We start from the raw sequence: 23,094 nt of genomic DNA, 5'->3' as shown, positions 1-23,094 counted from the left end.
GAAAGGAAGCCTTGATGAGCAGAGTAGGAACCTCAATGGACCAGTGGAGGCTACATCCTTCCAGCACATACTACAGGGGATATCTTCTTTCCTTTTGAACTTTTCTCTAAAACAAAAATGAGGCCTACCTCCTCCATCTAGGCAGCTTTGTCCTCTGTTTGACCATCCTCATGGTAAAATATTTATCCTAGTAGCAAATCAGAATTTCCATTGTTCCACCTTCTGTCCCATTCTGTTTGTCCTGAAGGAGTCTGGCTCCTTCTTCTCTTCATCCTCCAGTACAGAGAGGAAAAAACTATCTCCCGAGCTCTCTCCTCTTGCAAATTCTGCTCTTTTCTGAAAATTCAGGAAGTGTGTGGCAGCATTGCTCTAGCAGGGACAGCGGGATTTCTGTCCGTTGCCCATAGTCTGTCCTCAATTTCTATTCTGTGCTCACTGTGAAAAAACTTAAAATCTCATTTGAAGCTATAGGCTACCTTTCTAAGCTGGGTAAAAAAATCACCGAATCGCAGAACAGTCCAGGCTGGAAGGGACCTCAAAAGACCATTTGGTCCAACCATCCAGTTCAATCCAGATTGTTTTCTAAACCTTTCTGGTTAATATAAGCCACGAGTACAGCATGCACATAACTATTTATTTTTTTTCTGATTGAGTGGAAACAGGCAATATGAGGAAGAGTAGTAATTTTGGCTTGGAGAAAACATTTCACCTATCCAAAACAGTCCTTGCTCAATTCGTTAATTAGGAAAAGTGTTAAAAAGCCAAAAAGAGAAAACAAGAAAAGAAGCAGTGATTGGTCTCACATAGCCCTGGGATATTTCTGTTGAAATTTTTCATTAAGAAGATGGCATCTAAAAGTAATTCAGTATTTTCCAACTTTTAAAATGAAGACCATAACCATATTTGTCACAGACTCACAACATGTTTTGACTGACTCTACCTTGCATTTTTTCAGCCAATGAATTATTTACCTCGAAGACTTCAGCCAGCTCTGTCAATAACCTTTGGGGAAGCTCCAGCTGATGTGCCGACAGAACAGCGTGGGCACATGGCACTTGGCCACTGGAGGAATCTGGCACATGAACTAATCTTTGGAGCCTTTGTTTGCCCTTGGCATGTCTGCTTTAGAGTTTTGTGCCAAGAAGGCACCACAGAGTCTCCAGAAAATTAGAAATACTACAAAATGGAATGACTTCTAGTGTAGAGGTACAACGGTAGTGAATATTTGTAAACTATTCCGACAGTTTTCTTGGCATCTGGCTGGCAATTTCATGTAATCAGGTTTCTCCTTTAGTTCCTGTTATGTTAATGTATTAGTTCATGAAACTAAAAAAATTGCAGCTCGCACTCTGTTCAGCTTCCAGATTCAGACTTACTGTTTTAAAATCTGCACAGTGCAATATGGAAATCTGTGCTTTTTAATGCAGGTTTTAAAAACTGCAGTTAAATAATCTGGGGTGGGGGGGAAGCCATATCCAAGGATAACACCTGTTTTGATGCAATTAAAGCCCTACAGCAATGTATGGTTAAAATACTTCCAGAAAACCTTGCTCTGTAGTGTTTCAAATGATTACTAGACCAAAGGGGTTGTGAGTTGTTAGTCCCCAGAAAATAGATTGGTACTGGTGGAAACAGATTGGTTTGAACTAACTATTGCCCAGGTGCAATGGAAGGTGTAAGATGGTGGTGTTTAAAATGTAGAAGAGTAATTGGAGAGACAGGTGCTGCTTATACTGAAACTTGCCTGTTGTGCTGTAGACAAACCAAGGTAAAGCTGCTGGTGCAGTGCAGTGGCTCTAAAGCAAGATCAATTAAATTATTTTATTAAAAAAAAAAAACCAATGTCCTTTCTTGCACTAATGTCCCTTAGCAACTGTCTTTGTGAAAGTCATAAATTTGGAATAAATCAAATACAGCACAACTCTCCCCAAAGCAAACTAAGCCTCCCATTTATTTCTGTGCCAAGCGCTCTCCTGCAGCAAACAAGTGTAGTTCTTAAATCTTTACAACCCAGCCTGATGTCTTCCTACAGAGAACATGTGGGGAAAGTATAGGTCCTTTTTTACACATATTTTTCTCTCCCATCTTCTGGGCTGACTTGGCACTTATTCTATATGTGACTGAAGGCATAGTACTGAGTACCCAAGGCTTGCACTGTTATGCATCCTCTTTCTTTCCACTTTCCACATCCCACATATGTTGTGTCCTCTCTGTTTGCTTCCAAATGCATAGTGATCTTAACTGGTAGATGTACTGGCAGTGGCCACTGGGTGATGTGTTGGCCCATGATTGGTTGGAGAGAGGGAGAAGATGTGGCTTAAAGTGTGTGTGACAGCAGATTGGGGAACTGAGGATGTGGGCACTCCAGACTTAGGTGACTGCAGTACCTGAGCTCTGATCCTGGAGCTCAGTCTGGGAGGTATCAGGACCCCGCTCTACCTGGATACCTTTCATTGCAACCCTGGCAATGGCCAGGGACCCACCTCCCTGGCTTTGGTGCATGGCTTCTTGGACCTGCTGTGGCCTTCCATGGCTACGTTTCTTTGCTGTGGAGGCTGCACTGCCTCGTCTCCCCAGAAACTTTGGGAAACCTATGTGAAAACAGCTGAGCAGTTTCTGCAGTCCCTAGGGCCTGTACCTGTAGCAAGGTGTGCTTCTTGGTGTGGGCAATTTATTTCCATGGAGAATGGTGTCACTTAACAATTTAATCTCAAAAATTAGTTTAAAAGCTTTAAAAAACCATTAGCAATGCTGTATTTCTCCAGCCCTTAATGCTGTAATTAATTTGATTTTTTTGGTAAATATAGTACCAACAGAGCATCCTAAGAAACAACAGAAACCAACAATACAATAACAACAAACCCTCCAGAAAAGGACCACCAAAGCCCTCCTGGATATAATTTGCACCAACCATATCTGGACATGTTTCTAATCTTTGCATTATATTCCACCGCAGCAAACAATCCCTTGTACAAATTGACAGTGCAGAAGAAAGCCAGAGAAGCTTGTGCTGAGAGCTACCTGATCCTCAGTTTAATTTCAGATCATTTCATGATTCACTTGCTGTGACCCTGACTGCTCACTTGCCTTTGTTAGACTTCAGTAGCCTTAGCAGTGGGTAAAGGAAAGATTAAGATATTGTATCCCCACTTATAAAGACTCTGGATAGAAAAAAATGCAACGACTCTGCTGTTAGCTGGGGTGGAAGGGTCACTAACTACGTAGATTAAGACAGAGTGTGCTACATTCATCTGTGATAAAACCGTATGAGTTTTGCTCGAGTTAGGGCAGGGGTTGTTTTGCTGCAGTATGTGTTGTTTCCTCCCACCTTTAATGAACGAGAGTGATCTGTCAGGGTTTAATCCAATTACTGATGGCAGTGGAGAACACGGCAGCAGAAGCGGGCAGGAGAGGAGAAATGCACTGGCCAGAAAAATCTCATCCTTCCCCAAGGAAGCTTGCAGAGAACAAATACTGGGATTTGTCAAGTATCTCTCATTTTGGTTCTTTGCATAATTTAGGGTTAATCTGTTCGTTTGTGATGACTTAACCGATAAGAACACAGTGAAAAAAGGAGATGGCTGCAGTTCTGAGCAGAAATCGGAAGCAACCTTTTTTTCTATTTGCTTTGCATCGTTTTTCAAAATAATTGCAGTAAAAACAATGCTTGGGCTGCTCAAAGAGGTGTCAGGTATGGGGCAAGTCTGCAGGACTGCAGTGAAATAAGGGGAACAGCGCTGCCCAGCACAATCAAAAAATCTTCCTCCAAGGGCTTCAAGAATGATTTATTTTTTTTAAAGGAGAAATATTACTAATATGTTTATCTCAACGATTGTTATCGTATTTGCAAATCTAACATATGCACATAGTGTGAGGTCACTGGTACCTAAGCACTGTCCCTGTTGTGTTTAGGACTTTGCTTGGCCCTGCTAGCACACTGTATGGTAGGACAGAGCGTTTGTGGTTCTGCTCCTTGCCAGGATGATTCCCATCTCACAGCTTTCGGGACAGGCACAAGCATGCAAAGCTTGAACAGTTTCGTAAATATCCATTCGAATGAAAGTATCTGTACAAAGTGCATGTGTATGGATTTCCCATTTTCACTTCCTCTGTGGGGATATCTGCAGCTATAGAGTAACACACGTGGCAAAAAATAAGAGCTCAGACACTCAGTGCTGCTGAGATTCACGCCACTTTGCTCACCCTTCTCAGCTCAAACAGTGTTCTTATTAGCAGCATGTGATTCATTTCCTAGCATGACTGTTTTCAGCAGCCCGAATTGCTTGAGATATGCAGATCTCTCATACCTGTGACTCACTGGAGCACTCGTTGGAGCAGGTGAGCCCCATGCGGATAGCTATGAAGTAAGTATATTCCAGACCAAGCCTGGAGACTGCATCTCACCCCACGTCATGGGCAATGGTCTGACTGTCATGTCCAGAATTCACTGCTGTGACTTTTGGCTGTTTCACTTTAATTCAGTGGCAATAATGAGGCTGGTTCGAGCAATTAGACGAGGCCTTTCTGTGGCTGTGCAGCCTCTTTTAGACAGGTGGTAAAAGAAGTGTTTTGTGGTGTGACTGATGTCTGTTGGGTTACTATGTTTAGGTTTAATAGACTTTTAAAAATACTGCCTTAGCCAGCAGGATTGAACTTCATTAGTTTTGAAACAGGAGAGGAATGTTAGCCACTGTGCAGCCGTTGATTATACTCTGGGGAACATCTTAGGGTTAAATTAACCACAGAGGATCTCTACCCCTGTTCTTTGAATGCCAGGGAAACATATTGAGAAATATGGGGTAAAAATAATTATGAAGCTGAAATACAAAAACTATAAAGTTCATCTTATGCGTAATCTCCAGTGCACAGTAAGTTCTGTGTACTTGTACCATTTAATATTAATTATAACATTTTACATTTCGTTTTTGCTTTATTAAAAAAAAAAAAGCCACAACACCGTGAATAGGATTTGACCATAAAGGGAGTTTCAGAAAACTACCATCTCACCACTCTGCTCAGATTCGGGAGGGAGATAATTTAGCCACTAAATGTCCATGGCGTCATCGGAGAATTGCTCTCCAGCATTGGTTTCATCCCCCAGCTGCTGACAATTTAGCAGTGCCGCTCTCCTTTAATTAATCTATTTTAATCTACATGTAGAAGGTCAGAGTCGATGACTATGGTAGAATGAGGTGAAAATTTTGTCCAAAAAGTGCATTTTGGAAGATATGGTCTCATTTGTATAAGAAACTACTTTTATTGATTTTTTTTAATCTTATTTTGGAAAATATGAAATGAAAGATTGTTTCTTAATTCACGTATCAGCAAAGATTTTGGTAATTCAGTCTACTAAAAAGGAAAATTAGCCAGTTTTGGTTTTCTTTTCATCCGACAATTTTCTTTTTATCTCCTCAACCCAATCTGGGATCTTTCCTTTTTCCCAGTCTTTCCCAAATGGAAAAAGTGGTGGAGGACAGAAGTATGGAGTTACCACATGTAAAAGTAAAGAAATCTCTTTCTCTCCTTTCCAGCTCACAGGAGAGCTGGAAAAAATGTAAGAAAGTTTGTGAATGTAATGTTTTCTCCCAACCAGCCCTCTTAAAAATGCTCTTTTTATATGGAAAAACAGGTTGAGGAGAATATGAAAAGTCCTACTTTTAAAACTAGTATTTTAATTAAAATGTGGACAAAACGCAATTTCACTACTCCAAAAATCATCAAAATATAAAGCTGATAAAATTTTCCTTTATTTTTTTTTCCATCTTCTTAAAATGTGAATGAACAAGAATTTCTGTCCAACATGTGCAGAGCCTGATGAGGAACTGGATTCTATCGGAGCATGGGAATGCATGGGGAAGATGTGTTCTGTGGCCCTTTTGCACAGAATCCCCACTGCTCCCAGATTCTACCTGCTGCTTACCCATTTACAACTGTCAAAAAGTTGATGTTTCCCCATTTTCCAGACTACAGGGTATGTGGAAGTTGGCTGCCATTTGCTCTCATTGGGGTAACAGGAGACGCTTCTGGCAGTCTTCACCCACACCTGCACTCCTCTTTCAGTGCAATATCCTTTCAGCAGTGTGCAGGCTTCAGGCTACTCTTGGCTTCCCCTTTAGCTGGGAAGAGGCTAAACCACAATACCAAATGAGAAAAAGAGCGTGGCAATATGTTTTTCAAGATTGATCTTGAGGGCTGGGGCTAGCTGATGACTTCATTGTCATTATTTCAACCTCACACAGTCCTGTCAGGTGGGATGTACAACATGACTCCAATCCTAAAGATGGAAAAACAATTAGATGATTTAATTTAAACCTGAAGAAGGATAATTCAACACTTGAGCTTCACACCAGAACTTTATTATTCCTGGCTTACGGTAAGTCTATCTGCAGCTTAAATAACATATTTCTCCCTATAGTGTTCCTATACGGAGAACAGAAGATGATCAGGAAAAAACGGTGACCTGAAAACCAGAAATTTTTAGACAAAATGTGCAAAAGGTAGGCATTTTTAATACAGTAGATTTTCAAAATAATAATAGCCCTAAATTACTGTGGGGTCTTCAAAATAACCAAAGCAGGAAACAACAAAAAAATCCCCACAAAACCCAACACAATTAAAAGACAGGGGAAAAACACCTTTCAGCAGGGAACACAGAATAGATATAAGAAAGCCGAAGATGAGGATAAACCATGGGAGAGAATGAAGACATATGTGACTTGGTAGGTATTTTAAGATAAAACGATCCATGAGCTTGAGCTGTGCGTGCTCTTTAAAAATAAAGACACCAGAACGCAGAGGTCAGGGGGATGACTTGGGAACACAAAGGGTCACTCGGACACAAAGCAGCGCCTGTGAGAAAGAAGATGGTTGGCACCAAGCAGTATCTGAGATGAAGTTAAGACACCGTTACACAAAGGAACAGCGAAAGAAGAGACTGTGAAAAGAGTACTGACTACGCTAAAATAAATATTTCTTTTTTAGATGCTGGGGAGCGATACGGTCATGTAATCTGCATATTGCCATAACAGTTGCTATAGTGAGTGTAATGTACTGCATTTTTTTTTTACCACCAGGGAGACTGTTGCAGCAGACACGGAGCTACATTAGGAAGTTGTGCTTAACAAGTCATGTGTGATTTTACTGTCAAACTGCAAAGTGCTGTTCTCCTATGGAAGAAGGCTGTGAGCACTTTCTAGGAGTTGATAAACACCACACGATGCAGCTTTCTGGGAAAAACAGAACTCTTTGAAGCATTTCCAGCAAAACCCTTAGAGAGGTGAGCATATTTTCAGATGCCTGATTCCAGGTTAAACAGCTATGTCCCCCACTTGTTTACAAAGCAGCTCGACAGCTGCTGTGAGCCACTGGCCCCCTCTGGACAGACAGGATGCGTTTGGATCTGTCATATGGAGCCAGCACGCGCCTCCGCTGCATTACTCTGCAAAGATCTCATCTGAGATCTGCTACCAGCAGGACTGAAAGCCTCACCAGCTTTCAGAGCAGCAGATGAGCAGTTTTATCCTCGCGTTAGCTTCCTTGATGCTTTTAACGCTCCAGCCAGGGGAACATTTAGTGGGAAAACTTGTCCTAGGAAAGCCGAACCTTGCTTTAGACATGAAAAATAAGACATAAAAATAACTAACAGTAGTCGTGAGACCTGAAGGAAAGAAATGCAGTGTCCAGTCTGAAAATAAACAGTTTCGTTAAAAGAACAGAGTAAATATTGACTTTGCAGCCATATTTCAATATTTGGAAATCAGGCTGAGACAATGCAGCTTGCGGGCCACGGAAAGGTGTTGGGAAAAGATCCTGAAAGCACTGCTGAAAACAACCCAAGCCCAAATGTCCTATAAATCCCAATGAGATGATCCCACCTGGGGAGGGTGAGAGGTGTGGGTGAAACCTCATCCTGCAGTTGGAGACAATGTGCTTGGATATGCCCATCTGTTCTGGACGCCAGGGAGGGTGGGAGTGGGATGACCCGGTCTGGGTGGGAGGTAGGAGAAGTCCATCTGGCCAGCTGCAGTGGGCACCAGGACATGTTGCACCTTTGAGAAGATTGAAAAAGAACAGCTTTGTATGTAATGAGGAGCACAGCTGATCACAAAACTTCTGACTGATCACTCTGTCTGATCTTCAGAAGTGTAACTTCCCCAGCTTGTCTATGGGATGCACAGCAAGCACAGAGGCGGTGAGGAATTGCCCAGTTTTGTCCCGGACTTTCTTGTTGTATGGTTATATTCTTGCTGATATGGTCACAGGGCTGCTGGGAAGTGGAGGGAAACAAGACAAGAGTGATTAAGTGCCAGGGCCAGCAGCCTCACAGTGCTGCTTGTCCATCTGCCCTTCCCCACCCTGGTTATAAAGCCCATGGTGAGTCTTCAGCTCTAGGTAATGTGTTACTTGATGCATGTAGGTCTCTGCAATATCCTACTGCAGGTGCTTCTGCTTACCTAAGTGCGACATGTTCCTCGTCTTCTCTCCCCAACAGCATTTTTCTTCTAACCAAGGCAAAGGAAAACAAGTGAGACAATACATGTCTCTTGGCCTGAGCTGCATGTCCATCAGGGAGGGTGACAAGGGACCCTTTGTCCCCAAAGCCTGCACATCACAGGCAGCCGGTCCCTGGCAGCCAGCGACAATATTGTTTCTTTTGCCCTCCTTACCAGCAAGTGGTCATAGCAAAAATTATTGCTGATGGCATGTGACAACCCTACATCACCTTTTGACATTAGCTTTTAGCTACTTTTTTTTTTTTTAATAGCTGCCAGTGTATTCAGTCAAATACCTGTCTGTCATCACAATCAGACAGACCTTAATGTGGCTGCATTATGGAAGGGCAGCTCGGCTCCTTTCCAGCACTATATTACAGTCCCAGCCTAGCTTTTTATCACAAATTCCTTACGCATAGCTGTTCCTGCTCTGCCACAGAAATCTTCCAAGTTGGCAGCTCTGGTGTCTGCTGCCATTAATCTTCTCTGTGCTGCAGAGAGCGGGGGGCACGGGATGATTTATTGCAATTACCTGTTCTGACACAGGTAAGCGAGGCTGGATACTTGCTGCTGCTGTGAGCTGTGGCCCCGAGCAGCCCGAGAGAGCAAAATATGCCTCTGTGCACCTGCATTCACTTTCCTCCTCAAACAGTTAAACGAAGGTGGGGGGGAAGAGGGGAGAAATATCCATTTTAATCACATTTTAAAATAGCACCGAGGTGGTGGTGCACCAGTAAGGGAAAGGTTAAACACTTTGACACTAATTCAGAATTAAAAGGGGTAATCAGATGTCTTTGTTAGCTTTGTAAAAGCAATATTTTTCTCAGGAAGACTGAGAAATGTACATCTTCTACCTGTGATTTCCCAGGCGAGGGAAGTCCTGGCTTTTATTTTAAGCGTTGTTGTCAGGTTTCACTCATGATTTTCTATTCTTTGAACTGGCAGGGACCGGGAGCAAGGCACAGGGAGTGAAGGTTGTGCCAAGCCGAGATCAGCATCGAAGCCTTGAGCCAATTAAGGAACAACGTTAATGGGCTCTCTAGGAATCCCGCTAAGCCTTCCACGCCAGAAAGGATGATGCCCACAGCACAGGGCCGAGCTGAGCATTAAAAATCGAGAAAAATAAGAGCAGACCTTCAAGTCTTCATTATTAAGTAGCTTCCCTACTGGTCGTGGTGAAAGGGAAGAGCGTTTTGTAATAGGAAGAATACAAGTGATTTCTCTTCTTCATAGAGGTGCTGGAGCTTGTGTGTGTGCAGGTATGTCTTACAGCACTTCCGCAGTTCATTTCACAGTTTTGCAGAGCCGGCAGCGGCTGGCATGTGGCCCTTCGGAGGTGCCGTGCTGTGCCTCCTCATCTTCACGTGGGAAATCACAGCAGTGAATGACAGCCAGGCTGATGTGGGACATGCTTATTGGGGAATAAAGAATGGCTCCTTCTTGCTCAGCTTCAGCTGCTTCCAAAATTAAGCAGGAAAAAAACATACTCAGGAATGTGAATCTGTGAGGGCCTTGCAGGAATACAAATATAGCATCTTATCTTGCACTGCTAGAAACTCCCACACAGAGCAGCCTGGAGGCAAGTGGAAAAAATGAATCCTGGGCTGCTCATGATAGCCCTGGCGTCAGCCGCCGTCACGTGCCTGTGTGGGCAGCTGGGGCTGACATCTGCTAGGAGCCATTAACATATGGAAGTGGAGCCTGGCCACGCGGGGCACAAAGAGCCCAATGAAGCCACATTCGCCAGGGCACCCTTTGGCCATCAAACCTATTAAACGCTGTATGTGACCCATGCTGTGGCTATATGCAGGAAACCCTTTACTGCCTCCAATGTGCAGCCTTGACTTCCCTTCAGGATACCTCTCTTGAGAGTGCTGTAAGGAGTTGCAGGGCTGTGCTCTTCTCCAGTGGGTGGTGGGATGAGAATCACAATGTGCCCTCCTATCTATGGGACCCAGCGTTTCCAAATGTCCTCACCGCGTCCAGTCTTTCAGGTCAGTCCTGGTATTTGAGTGGAACCCAAATAGCCAGGTAACTGCTCTCAGAAGCAATTCTATTTTTTAAACACTGCACTGTTTTTGCAGTCTAGGGCCATCTCCAACCCGAAGCCCTGTCATAATCTGGTGGCATGCTGGGGCTTGTTTACAAGATAAATGAACAGCTGCTTTCCTCTCATCCCCTGCCCCTGCTTCGAACTTGAAACAGGAATTATCTGTGTGAGTCAGAACCAGAAGAGTCAAAGCCTCCTTGCAGATGCCCTTTGGGCTTCTCTTTCTGCTACCTTGCAAGCATCTTTCTATTTTCAGGGGTGGCAACCTAGCACCTAATCTTCCAGAGGCACATGTATTGCTCCCAGGGAAGCATGTTAGGAATGAAGGAAGTGATTTTATTTTTTTTTCCCATGGGTTAACCCACTTCTGCTTATCAGGCTACCTCAGCACTTAATGTTTGAAATCTGGATCACAATTTGTCAGTTTCCAGGTCCTACGCATGATTTTTTGAAAGTGGTCTCATTTGTTTTCAAAGCAGTTGAGAGAAAATCCATCCATTTTGGTTTTTATGCACCTGTGGTTAGAATTATAAGAAGAGAGGCCTTAATATTTTTTTTTCCTGAACCGATGTTTAGTGACTGTATTAAAAGGCCACACACAAGATCCTCTTCTATTTGCATATCAATACTTAGCCTATTAGAAGCCAGTGGAGTGAGGGTCTCGCTGTACATACCCTCTCGCAGCAGGACGCTCAGACTTCCCATGACATCCTTTCTTCAGCTTTCATGTCAGTGAATATTATATTGTGATGCCTGGAAGCCAGGATAAACTGGGGCCGTTAAATGTTCAGATGTATGCTCAATCTGTGAAGCTCACAGCTGCTCCACTCTTTTGATAATGCTAGTAAGCAAAATTAGTAAATAAAATAAATGCTCAAGGTTCATTTACTGCACACCCCAATATACGAATGAGAATAGAATCAAGGACATCAAAGGAAAATAAAAAACAGGCTAGTAATAACATGTTCCCCTTAGGCCTCCAGCTTAACCTAAATGTTATGTTAAAGGGATAAATGAGTGAACTGAATTATTATACACAGTGAAATGCCAGGAATGAGCTTTGAGATCACACCTCTGTTAGTAAGATCAGCATTATCTCCTTAAGACCAAAAATAATAAATATTTCAGTGAGAAAATGTGATGTTTTTAACATATTCATGAATTTTACTTATTATTTACGCAGTGCATTGAAGTCCTGGCATGGCCCATGAGGCTGAAGCAAACCCTTCCCTCACCTGCTGGCAGTGCTGGGCCTGGTGCACCCCAGGGTACACCTGGCTCTTTTGGCTGCCCAAGCACACAGCTGACTCATGTTCAGCTTGACTCATAGTCTCATGTGCTGGTGATATGAAATGGGAAGTGTGACACAGGCAAGGGGAAAGTGATGGCAATGTAGATAACTGGCAGCCCATTGTTCTGGTGATGCTCATACACTGACACGGTCTTTCCCTCCTCCACACTTCTCTTCCATCCTCTGAAAAGAAAACTGTGGAAAACTCATGAGAGATGTTGGGGCTTGGGAAAGGTCAGAGCAGGCTGAGAGGAGTGTGGGTGGTGATGTCAGGGGCTTTCCATTGCAAAAGTGGTGGAGGTGTCATGTGAAAGAGTCATTGGGTCACGATGACAATGTCTGGGGAGAAAGTGGAAGGGAAGGGAGGACGGTGTCCCTGGGATGAGGCAGGAGGGACAGGATCACTTGCCTTGTCTGGGGAAGGAAAAGGCTTGGTGCAGATCTGCCAGAGCTCCATGTCCCATTCTGCCACACCTCAAAAACATGTCCACTTCTCCCTCCTGCTGGGCTGTGCATCTAGGAGATAAATACCACATTATCTGCATGCAGCACTGCTGGATTAAAATCATAGAATCATAAAATCATAGAATGTTTTGGGTTAGAAGGGACCTTTAAGATCATCTAGCTCCAACTCCCTGCTATAGGCAGGAACACCTCCCTCTAGACCAGGTTGCTCAAAGCCCCACCCAGCCTGGCCTTGAATGCTTCCAGGGAGGGGGCATCCACAACCTCACTGGGCAACCTGTTCCAGTGTACCACTGCCCGCACAGTAAAGAATTTCTTCCTAATACCTAGTCTAAATCTATGCCCTTCCAGTTTCAAGCCATTTCCCCTTGCCCTTCCCCAGCTTTCCTGTAGGCCCCCTTTCGGTACTGGAAGGCTGCTATAAGGTCCCCCCAGAGCCTTCTCTTCTCCAGGCTGAAAAGCCCCAGCTCTCTCAGCCTGTCCTCGTAGGGGAGGTGCTCCAGCGCTCTGATCATCTTCATGGCCCTCCTCTGCACCTGCTCCAACAGCTCAACATCCTTCTTGTGTTGGGGGATCCAGAACTGGATGCAATACTCCAGGTGGGGTCCCATGAGAGCAGAGTAAAGCAGCAGAATCACCTCCCTCAACCTCTGGTCACGCTTCTCTTGATGCAACCCAGGATAGTGTTTTAAAACAGACATCCCAGGGATTAAATACTTGAGAAAATATTCCTCAAGGAGGCTCATATAATCAGACTAACAGTATAACCCCAAGAGATAGTGACTGAGGTCATGGCCAGAGGAGAAATCTGTGGCAATGAAGGCCTTTGCAAGCATCACATATGGGACAATTCTGGGACACCAGTGTGCTCCAAAATGCAGTAGATGGAGAGAATCCTAGTGAGCCTCCACCCACTCAGGTATTGTGCCGAACTTGAGTTATTGCTTTTATTGTTATGAGTGGGCACGTTAGAGAAGCTCCTAAGGAAGAAATAAGTTACTTTTTGTGAGAAGATATCTTTCAAAAAAATTAAAAAATTCTGTCTCCACTTGCTTCAAAGCCAATGGACTGTGTCAAGTTTGTATGTTGGAAGAAGCAGAAGTTGCATGTTTTTTATAAAAGATCAGAAAAACAGTACTGAGATTGAATAAATCCAAAAGTGATTTTACATGCAGCATGCAGAGAGCAAGATCAATGAAGCACTGGAATTACACACTAGCTCTGATTGGGGATGGCTGCATTTCTCTCTCATAGCCTGTGCTGCTTAATGTATATGATATGACTTATGCCCCTGTGAGATATTCACCTCTTTTAAAACCCAGCCGTCTCCTCTTCACTATGAAGTCAATTAATTAAAAAAAAAAACCCTACACCAATGGCAGAATAAAGGATTGCCTTGGGAACAGTGATCAGATGATCTGGAATCTTACCAAAGTGAGGTGATACACAAATGAAAAATAGGATCTAGCAACAGACAGATTTAGGAATATGCTTTTTCAAAACAAGAATTGATTGTATGAAGTGATTGTATCCAAAAACTTCACTAAAATACAGAGGAAATAAAGTGAGAAAGCACAGTATTACTGAAATTCTGGGGTAGAAGATTGTGTTCTAAAAAAGAAATCATCTGAAGTTTAAAGTTAATTCATCAAATTTCTCTCATCTAAAGTACATATTCTTTTTTTTTCCCCTCCAGTGTTTGAATGTACCACTTGCAGTGTTAACACTAACTCCTAATCTGATTTTCTGTATGCTTAACTTTGCACTCTATGAGTTCTCATTAAAACTCAAAATGTATAAATTTAAACACATGCTTAGCTCTTTGCAGAATTAAGGTTGCATGTTGTGAAATACATAAGATATATAATACAGTTACATTAAAATTACAACAGAATTCCTGGCTGGATTTTCCTGGTCATTTTTGTTATTTTAATGCAGTTTTAAAGGTGGGTACCTTTAAAGATAGCACTACAGCTGAAAATCGTAGTTGGGATTTTATAACAGAACACACTATGCCTAATCCAAATCTCTGACAAATGCAATCTACTTTCTCATTTCAAAGTAATGCATGACTAACTCACAATTGTATCAATTCCATTTCAGATTTCATCCCAAATATTCTCATATCTTGTTCTGCAGAATTTACATAAATGGTTCACCAGGAATGTTTAGTGGGTGACAATTAAGGTGTCCCTGATCTTTGCCCAGACAAGTCACAACTTCCACCAGAATTTTAAAAAATACATTCACTGGTATTACTGCAAATTTCACAATTTCAATGAGCTTTTCTGCCAGGGAACTCATTTCCTTTATCATCAGTGGAAATATGAGATGTGAATGCTGCAACATGTGGTTTTATTTCTCTCAATGTTTCTCTCTTATTTAAATATAGTGTGGGTACTTCCATTTTCCATGGAAGTGCATAACCCTTTTTCTAGGTTCTGCCATTTTCCTTGCCTCGGTGACAAGAATACTCTCTGCAGCAACCTCACATAGAATCATAGAGTCACCAAGGTTGGAAAAGGTCTCCAAGATCCTCCAGTCCAACCGTCCACCTATCACCAATATTTCCCCACTAAACCACTGTCCTTAGTACAACATCTAAGCATTTCTTGAACACCTCCAGGGATGGTGATTAAACCACCTCCATGGGCAGCCCATTCCAGCGCCTGGCCACTCTTTTGGAGAAGTATTTCCTCATGTCCAACCTGAACCTCCCCGGCACTATTTGAGGCCATTCCCTCTAGTCCTATTGCTAGTTACATGGGAGAAGAGGCCGACCCCCACCTCACCACTACCTCATTTCAGGCAGTTGTAGAGAGCGATAAGGTCTCCCCTGAGCCCCCTTTTCTCCAGACTGAACAATCCCAGCTCCCTCAGCCGCTCCTCATAAGGCCTGTGCTCCACACTCCTCACCAGCTTTGCTGCCCTTCTCCAAACACACTCCAGGGCTTCAATGTCTTTCTTGCTGTGAGGGGCCCGAAACTGAACACAGTACTCGAGGTGTAGCCTCACCAGTGCTGATCCCCCCATTTCTCACGGGAGCCTGCTAGAAGACCAAGCTATAGAGAGTGGCTTCTGGTGTCTATGTTTGACTTTGATGTGCTGAGAATATCTAAAGAGTAAGATAAAATAACAGACTTTAAGCGCTCTGTCTTATATTGCTTGTATTTGTATTGTTTGTCATGTTTTTAAACCAGTTTTGACACTCCTCTTTTCAGGAAGACCCAGTCTCACCCAGGAGGAGAGTGAGGGGGTGCAATCAACAGGACTGATGTGTGGTGCAAGGGGACCTGCCTCAGCCCTCCTGGGCTCTGGGGATGCAAAACTTCCAACTCCAAATTTCCCAAATCTGCCTCTAAGAATAAAGTCTGCTTGGTACAGAAAGAAAGGGAAGGAGGAGGAGCAAAGAAAAATAAAAACTAAAGGGAGGATTCAAACTTGGGAGAATATTTAGGGACTGTGGCTTCTGCACAACATCCTTGGTTGAGGAAGACAGAATTATAAAGACTTCATCGTGCTTCAGGCCAGAAAGCGGCCATTATCATCAGTTGCTCAGACTTTCATGCCGCTGTTAAGGATGCTGATGCAGCCAGCTTTGCCGCAAGGCATCCCCGGAGAGGTGGCAGACTCAGTGCTGAAGCCCGTGGCCTCAGCCAGCACCGTGCTTTAAAGGCTGGGGAGTTCAACAGGGAAAGGCCCCCTCCCATTGCATGTGCACACCTCGCATGTGTGCTACTCTGCATGCAAATATTTCTCCTTCATCCATGACCACATTACCTCGGGCTACTGCCACCCTCCCCTGCCTCCAACAAAGTAAGAGGAAAGCCTTGCTCACAAAGCAGTTGGGTATGGTTTTCCTCCAAAAAAACCCATACTTTTTGGGCTTCCTGGGTACTGTCAGGGAGGGAGGCACTCAGCTGATGCTGCTCCTTCTTTCAACTTGCTTTGCTTTACTTTGGTTTATCTCACCTTTTCAACATGCACAAGCCAGGAAAGGACATCCAGGTGCTACCAGTTGTCCATGCAGTCTCAGGACTTCCTTGGAGCACCATGTGCCCCTAGTGAGGCTGCCATGGCAAGGGCTGAACATCACCCTGCTTCCTTGTCTTGTCCTAATGATTTGCACATTCCTCGTAACAACCACAGTGAAGGTTTTAAGGTAGCAAACCACCATTTTTACATGTAGCAGTAACAGAGTTTGTCTTTTATTTCACAACAAATGTTAGCAGCTGTTTACAAAGTAGTGGCGAAGGAATGCAGTCCAGTGGGTATACTGACTGTTCATTTATCCAGAGGGAGTACACTGTAGTGAACAGCATTTGGACTTCAATTTAGTATGCATCCAGCCGAATTATGTGATTAGCTGATATGCAGTAAACCAGAACAGAAACACATGCAGTCAAATGGTGCTAGGAAAAAAGCATATGATTCTTATACTGGTTCTAATAGTATTGTACAGTTAAATTACAAATACATGATTATGTGGAATTTTGCTATCTTACTGAATATCCATACTTCTGGTGCACTGTCTGTATAAATGTATCTGTACCTATCTTTGCAGAGATGGACCTATTTTAGGATCTTTACACTATCCATTAAATAATCTTTTTTTCTTTTTACTTTAACTATGCCAGACTTCAAATACTGGCAAAGAGACATATTTTTCTGTCACTTGAAAGAGGGTATAATAGTTAAAAGAGAGTATTTTATTAAGAAAAATTTCAGAGAAAAAGTCTCATCCAGCAGAAGCAGCTCAGTGATTATTAAGAACAAAGAAAGAAAGAGGTATTTTGTTGGCGCTGGAACTTTTTATAATTCTGTTACTGAAGTACTCAAATGTTCAATGTTTAGACCAGGCAGCTGTAGGGAAAGGTTTCCTAGCTTCAACCTGTGCTGACCAGCTCATCTAGACTTGAGATTTTATTGTACTTTTTCCCCCATACTGACTCTCTGAGCTTTGCCACCTGCTGCCAGCACCCACATGAGAGAAGACCCTCCAGAACTCCTGGTCCCTCTTCTTCATATAAGTGTCAGACAATTGCTTTTCCCTTCTCCTCCCAACATCCCCTGACTGCGCCCATGGGAAAATCCTGCTGGCTGCCAGCCTACTGCCCAGCAATGAAGAAGGCACCCTGAATGCCACAGACTCATGCTACCACCCCATGTGCTACCTTGCATCTTGCTGTCTCACTGAGACAGACCCTGCCCCACCCCAGCCCATCCGGCATGCTCCCTCTGCCCGGGATGGAGAAGGTGCAGATGAGAGGAGGAAGAGAAGAGCTCACAGCACCATCCTATGGACCAGCTGCAGGCAGGAGCTGGGTTTTGGCACATCATATTTATGAACTCAGATGAAATGGGGTCTTAAATATAACAAATGGGATACATATGTCCATGGACGTCACCTAACTAATCTGCATCTCATCTCCCACCTGCACCCAGGGGTAAGATCCTCTCTGTCCTTCCACATCCATGAGATTTCCTATTGATGTCTTTCTAGCTTTATCACTTTGATAGGTATCAAAGTGATCAGTGCCCTGGCAAAGCTCACAAGGAAGTAAGCCTTTCCTTGTCTTCTTGTTTTGCAAGGCACACAGGGCATTGGCCATATTAAAGATGAGAAAGAAATAGAGGACAATAGTTAGTATGATGATCACTATTCATTCCACGTGCTGTGTAGAGCCTTATAGGAAATTTCATGTACAGCCATAATTAAAAGTATCTTGCTGTATATGCCTAACTAGGCTGAAATATGGCTGTAGGCAGTTCTTCCAAAATGGTACGGTGGAAAAGTTCTTGGCCTCATGATGAGGCTCAATATTGCAGGAACAATCTCATGTGATCTAGTGCATAGAGAAATATCATTATGTAGCAAAATGCAACCTGGTTAAACATACAACTAAAAATATATAAAAATAGTTTTTAAAAACATAATACAATGAATATGTTTGTAAACATTGTAATGATAAAAGATCATTGGATAGTTTTCATGATTCAAAGTGCTCTCCTTTCTTACAGATGAAAATAAATCTGCAGTGCTCTTTCAGTGCCTTGCAACAGATTACAAAATGTGTAGAGCTTGTATAAAAGAAATCTTACCAATATTTGGCCAGTTTGATTTTTAATTTGTAATGTGGATTTGCATAAATCCCTCAGAACACTGGGAGGTTTGTGGGCCACTCTGTTTATGACTATATTTATTTCTTCATGAATTTTTGATACATAAACATACAGAAAAAGAAAGAGGAAATGAATGCCTATGAATTACATGATATTTTAGATCTGGGTTTCCAAATGCCTTTATCTGTACTCAAGCTGTGACTTAATAGCTGTAGCTGTATCAACACTGTATCGGTTTACCATAGGAGAAAAATATATGAAATGAGACATAACCTACTAAGGTCACTTCAGGGGCTATCACCGAGCGGAAAATGAATGCTAATATTTTCAGATTTAACATGGGTAAGCTAGTCAGAACCAATAGTTTGGGGCTGAATTCTGAAATGCCCTTGGTGAAAGCAGCGCAAGGGGGATGGTCAGAGAGATGGAATTATTAAAAGAAAGGGTGGAGCCAAGCCCAGCCATATGGTGAATGCCATAACCAGGGCAGACCTGTCATGGCCAAGCAAGCTGGGAAAGCAGGCGAAAAGAAATTGTCCTGAAAGAACAACATGCATCCCGCCATGAAGAAATGAGGGCAGAGGGCTGTGGGCAACGCGTTGGCCAGTGACTGACACTTGCGCTGATGAAAGACAACACTGGAAGTTGAGCCCTGGCTATGCAAAGTTGATTAGGGTGGATGGGACCCTTCATCATGCCTTAAAAAATCATCACAGCTCAAAACACTCACTTCCAATATGCCTAATAAAACAGTCGGTCATTCATGCAAGTCAGATGAGTAACATATCTATCAGCAAAATAGCTGCATAACTCGGTGTATCAGGCATAGCTGTTCATAACGTATAAAACATGAAGCCCTTTCCACCAACAAAAGATGTGATGGTCTCTGTCTAGCTGCAGCAATGACAGAAGTCTGAGGCTTACCATAGACTTTATTCATTTTTTTTCTCAGTTGTACTTTTTAGTGAACGAATTTCTACATTAAAAATGCAAAAAGATGTGTATCTGCATTTTGGTAAGTATTATAGTCAGCAGAATCATTAAGCAGATATTTAATTAGATATCAGAATTAGGGGGCAGTCTTGAGATGCTTTATTGATTGAATGACTGATGAGACGACTACACTGAGTAAAATTTATTCAGCCGCTTTCAGAACTGAGTTCTCACGCAGCAAAAATTGTCAGGCCTGCAGCCTATCCCAGTGCTTCCTAGTTTGCACTGGAACACTCTCTGGATCACTGCATGGTTGATAAGGGGGAGATCTACACTGCCGGAAACACCTGAACTGGTCTCCCTAGCTTCTTATTTCCGTGTGGTCAGTGCTGCACCCATGTGGTCTGGCTGGCTCGGCTACTGATTGTCTCATGCACCGATCTGCGGTATGATATGGTAGAGAGATCTTTACTACCTGTATCTTTTTGCTAATAACCCAAATGGCATGAGGTTCATAACATCACAAAGTAACTCATGCCAAATTAACCTGCTCCCTTCATGTGTCTGCAACGACAAACCCAACCCGTGCCAGGAGGCCACAGAGGAAAGCGCTGGTTCTGGTACAGCTGGAAGCATCTTCAAACTACAAGTATAGAATGAGAACAAAAACTGGTTAGTGAAGCCCAGGAAGACAAGTTTCTTGCTGTCAAGCAGCAGTCATTGTCACTGCAGTCTTAGGCTCGGTCTCTTGCACAGGTCACTGCAGCTACTGACTACAGGCGTTAGCACCTTTCAGTGCTCTTCTGCCTGTGGTATAAATCCACTACGCATTATTTCAGCTACAGTTGTTTTCGTCTTGGTCTGGTTTCTTTTCTGGCATCATACAGATCAAGTTGTTATGTTTGTAATAGCAAATTAAATGTATCTGGGACCATTTTTTTTTCTTTTTTGTATTCGAGCATACAATAGGCTACAATTGTGTTGATACATTCTCTTGTCTTCTGCACAAGGTGGTCATATGCAAACAGTGCAGTAGAAATATTCACTGGCCCATGACAACCATACCCAGGATCTGCTTGGTAAAGCATTTACTGGCCTAGCCCAGGACTTTGCTGGAGACATGATGATGTAGCTCCATGACTGGAAACACTCTGTGGCATTATTTAATTTGCTGGTATGGATGTAATTAATCAGACCTGATATTGAACTTTGAATAGAATCCATTTATTAAAACAAAAACTTAGAATAAAAACAAAGAAAGCAATCTGTTTAATTCTGACTTCTTATAAACCAGAATACTTTACATGGTTTTGCTTTAGTTTTTTTTTTTTTCCTAGAGAAAATATACTTCCTTTCAGATGGATAAGAAATCATATAGAAAAGAAATACTTCTCTATTAGGGCTTAATTTTTACAGGACTATTCCATTTGCTGCAGCTGAACATCTGTGAGTCTCAGGAGCAGGTTGTCATATCTCAGACAAGCTTACAGAAGTGAAGGAATTTTCTAAGAAGCCAGGTATAATTTGATGGCAGTGAATTTCTACCCTATGAACACTGAGGAGCTGTAGTGTTTCACTTCTCATTATGTAGGCCCACAAGAGAAAAATTAAACTAGACTTTTCTTTGACTGTTGCTTTCTTTCCCTCCTTCTCTTGTACATACTTATAAAATAAAGATCAAACTTCCTCCAATCCTTTTTATCTTCTTTGAAGTCTAAGGAAAACTTTTTTGGAAATTCTATTTTCATCTCTGTGAATTTATTCTCTAATGTTTCTAACTTGTCAAATATGGACTGCGCTGTTCAAGGAGCAGTTAAGGAAAAAAAGTCCATGTTTGAATCTGCATGAGCAGACAATCATTCTCACCATTCACAAGAGCCCTCAAAAATGTGAAGCTACAATATATTCTTCTTGTATTACAATTTCTTTTGGATCAGTTCTGAAGCAAGTCCTATAGATTCTGCGGATGGGGAAAAATGTGGTCTTTTTGTTCTCTTCTTGCCCAGCAAATTACTTTAAGTGTGTAAAAGAAGAAAATCCTACAGCTTTGAAAATCTCTTTCAGTATTCTTTCCTTGTTCCTTCCCTGGAACTCAATTTTTGCCTAAAGAGTTGTAAAGAAAAGAGATATTGTAATTTATAAGAATAAATCAAAAGTATCCAATTCAGAGCCACTGCCCAAGGATGGGATAAAGAAATGTGTCCTCACATCCCACAGGGTTCACTTCTTAAACAAAATTAATGTTATTGCTCGGCAGAAGTAAAACCAAGGCACTGAACTTGAAATGCCAAAACTTACTAGAAAGGTTTGCTTTTTTGTTCCTTGTTGATGGCAAAAAAAAAAATATGCAATTTGGCTTATTAGGGCAATGGAAATTCTCATTTTCAGAACTGTAAATCTGCTACAACAGTGTGTGAGGTCCTATACTGATGAGCTCTGTGCTATTAGTGCCTTTTATAGACTCCCAAATATACATACTGTTGTACTTACAAATGAAGAAAACACACTTTATGCATTTTTTACCTTGGTGAGTAAAACTAATACTAGAAAGTAGAAGGATTGTACCTGCCCTGCGGTAATCCGAGGTGAGCCAATGTGAGAAAGGATCCTCTGTCCTATGCCCTGCCTGGCAATGCCACCAAGGTGCTGGTCCATGCCATAAATCATGACTGGCATGACCACGTGTAGTTACTCCATTTCCATTGGGAGGAGCAGTATGTGTTCTCACCTTCTACATTTGTAACTTCCTCTTACAAAACTGGCTTTTCCTTCATATCTACTCAAGCACCTGAACCCAGCTCATCCTGTACAACAACATGCTTCTCAGCCCATTCCCTGTGACCTACCTATGGCTGGGCTAAAGTAAACTATCAAACCATCTTTCCAGATGTTCATTTTTGCAGGTCAGCTGGATCCTTTTGAGGAAACTCAATGTATGAGTGCCTAAAACCTCTTTTTGCTTGGAGAATGAAGAAGACTCCAGTGTTCTTGGTGGAAACACAAGGGAGGTGCTGCCTTGGTGGTGAAATAGTGCTTGGGGAAGCTTGTGTGGCTTGTGGAGCAACCCAAGGAGCACTGCTTCTCTCTGAGGGTGATGTCTGTCAGGCCTCCATTGCATATGTTTGGAAAGGCATTGTTTTTCTTTTGTAACTGGTTGCCAGAAAAACACTATTCATTTCTTCAAAGATGTCTGTCATGCTGTTTAAAATCTGTTTGGCTCTGAAATGCACGCAGTTTGATCTGGGATAGTTTTAGTCTATAACACTATTATAGAAGTTTCACTGTTATTTTGGCTGTAAGAATCTCCAGAGTGGACATGTAGACATTTCTACTTTGCAAATGTACCTACCTAATGGTGAATGTGTATAAGTGCACACACTCTGTTTAGATCTCATCAACAGACTGATAATGGTAGGCTAATACAAGTGACAAGTCTCACAGAATCATAGAATCATCAAAAGAAAAAGACCTCCAAGATCATCCAGTCCAGCCATCCACCTACCACCAGTATTTCCCACTAAAACATGTCCCTTAGTTCAACATCCTAAACATTTCTTCAACACCTCCAGGGACAGTGATTCAACCACCTCCCTGGGCAGCCCATTCCAGCACCTGACCACATATCTAGCTCAGAGATATAAAATGACATTGTATGGCTATGTTTTAAACACACACACAAAAAAAGCCAAGCCAAGAAGCCAAAAACAAAATTACAAGCCTCCAGTATTAAAGTGCTTAAT

This window comes from Numida meleagris, chromosome 2 (assembly GCF_002078875.1).
Source record: "Numida meleagris isolate 19003 breed g44 Domestic line chromosome 2, NumMel1.0, whole genome shotgun sequence".
Lineage (NCBI taxonomy): Eukaryota > Metazoa > Chordata > Aves > Galliformes > Numididae > Numida > Numida meleagris.
Note: the sequence above shows the minus strand (reverse complement) of the source record.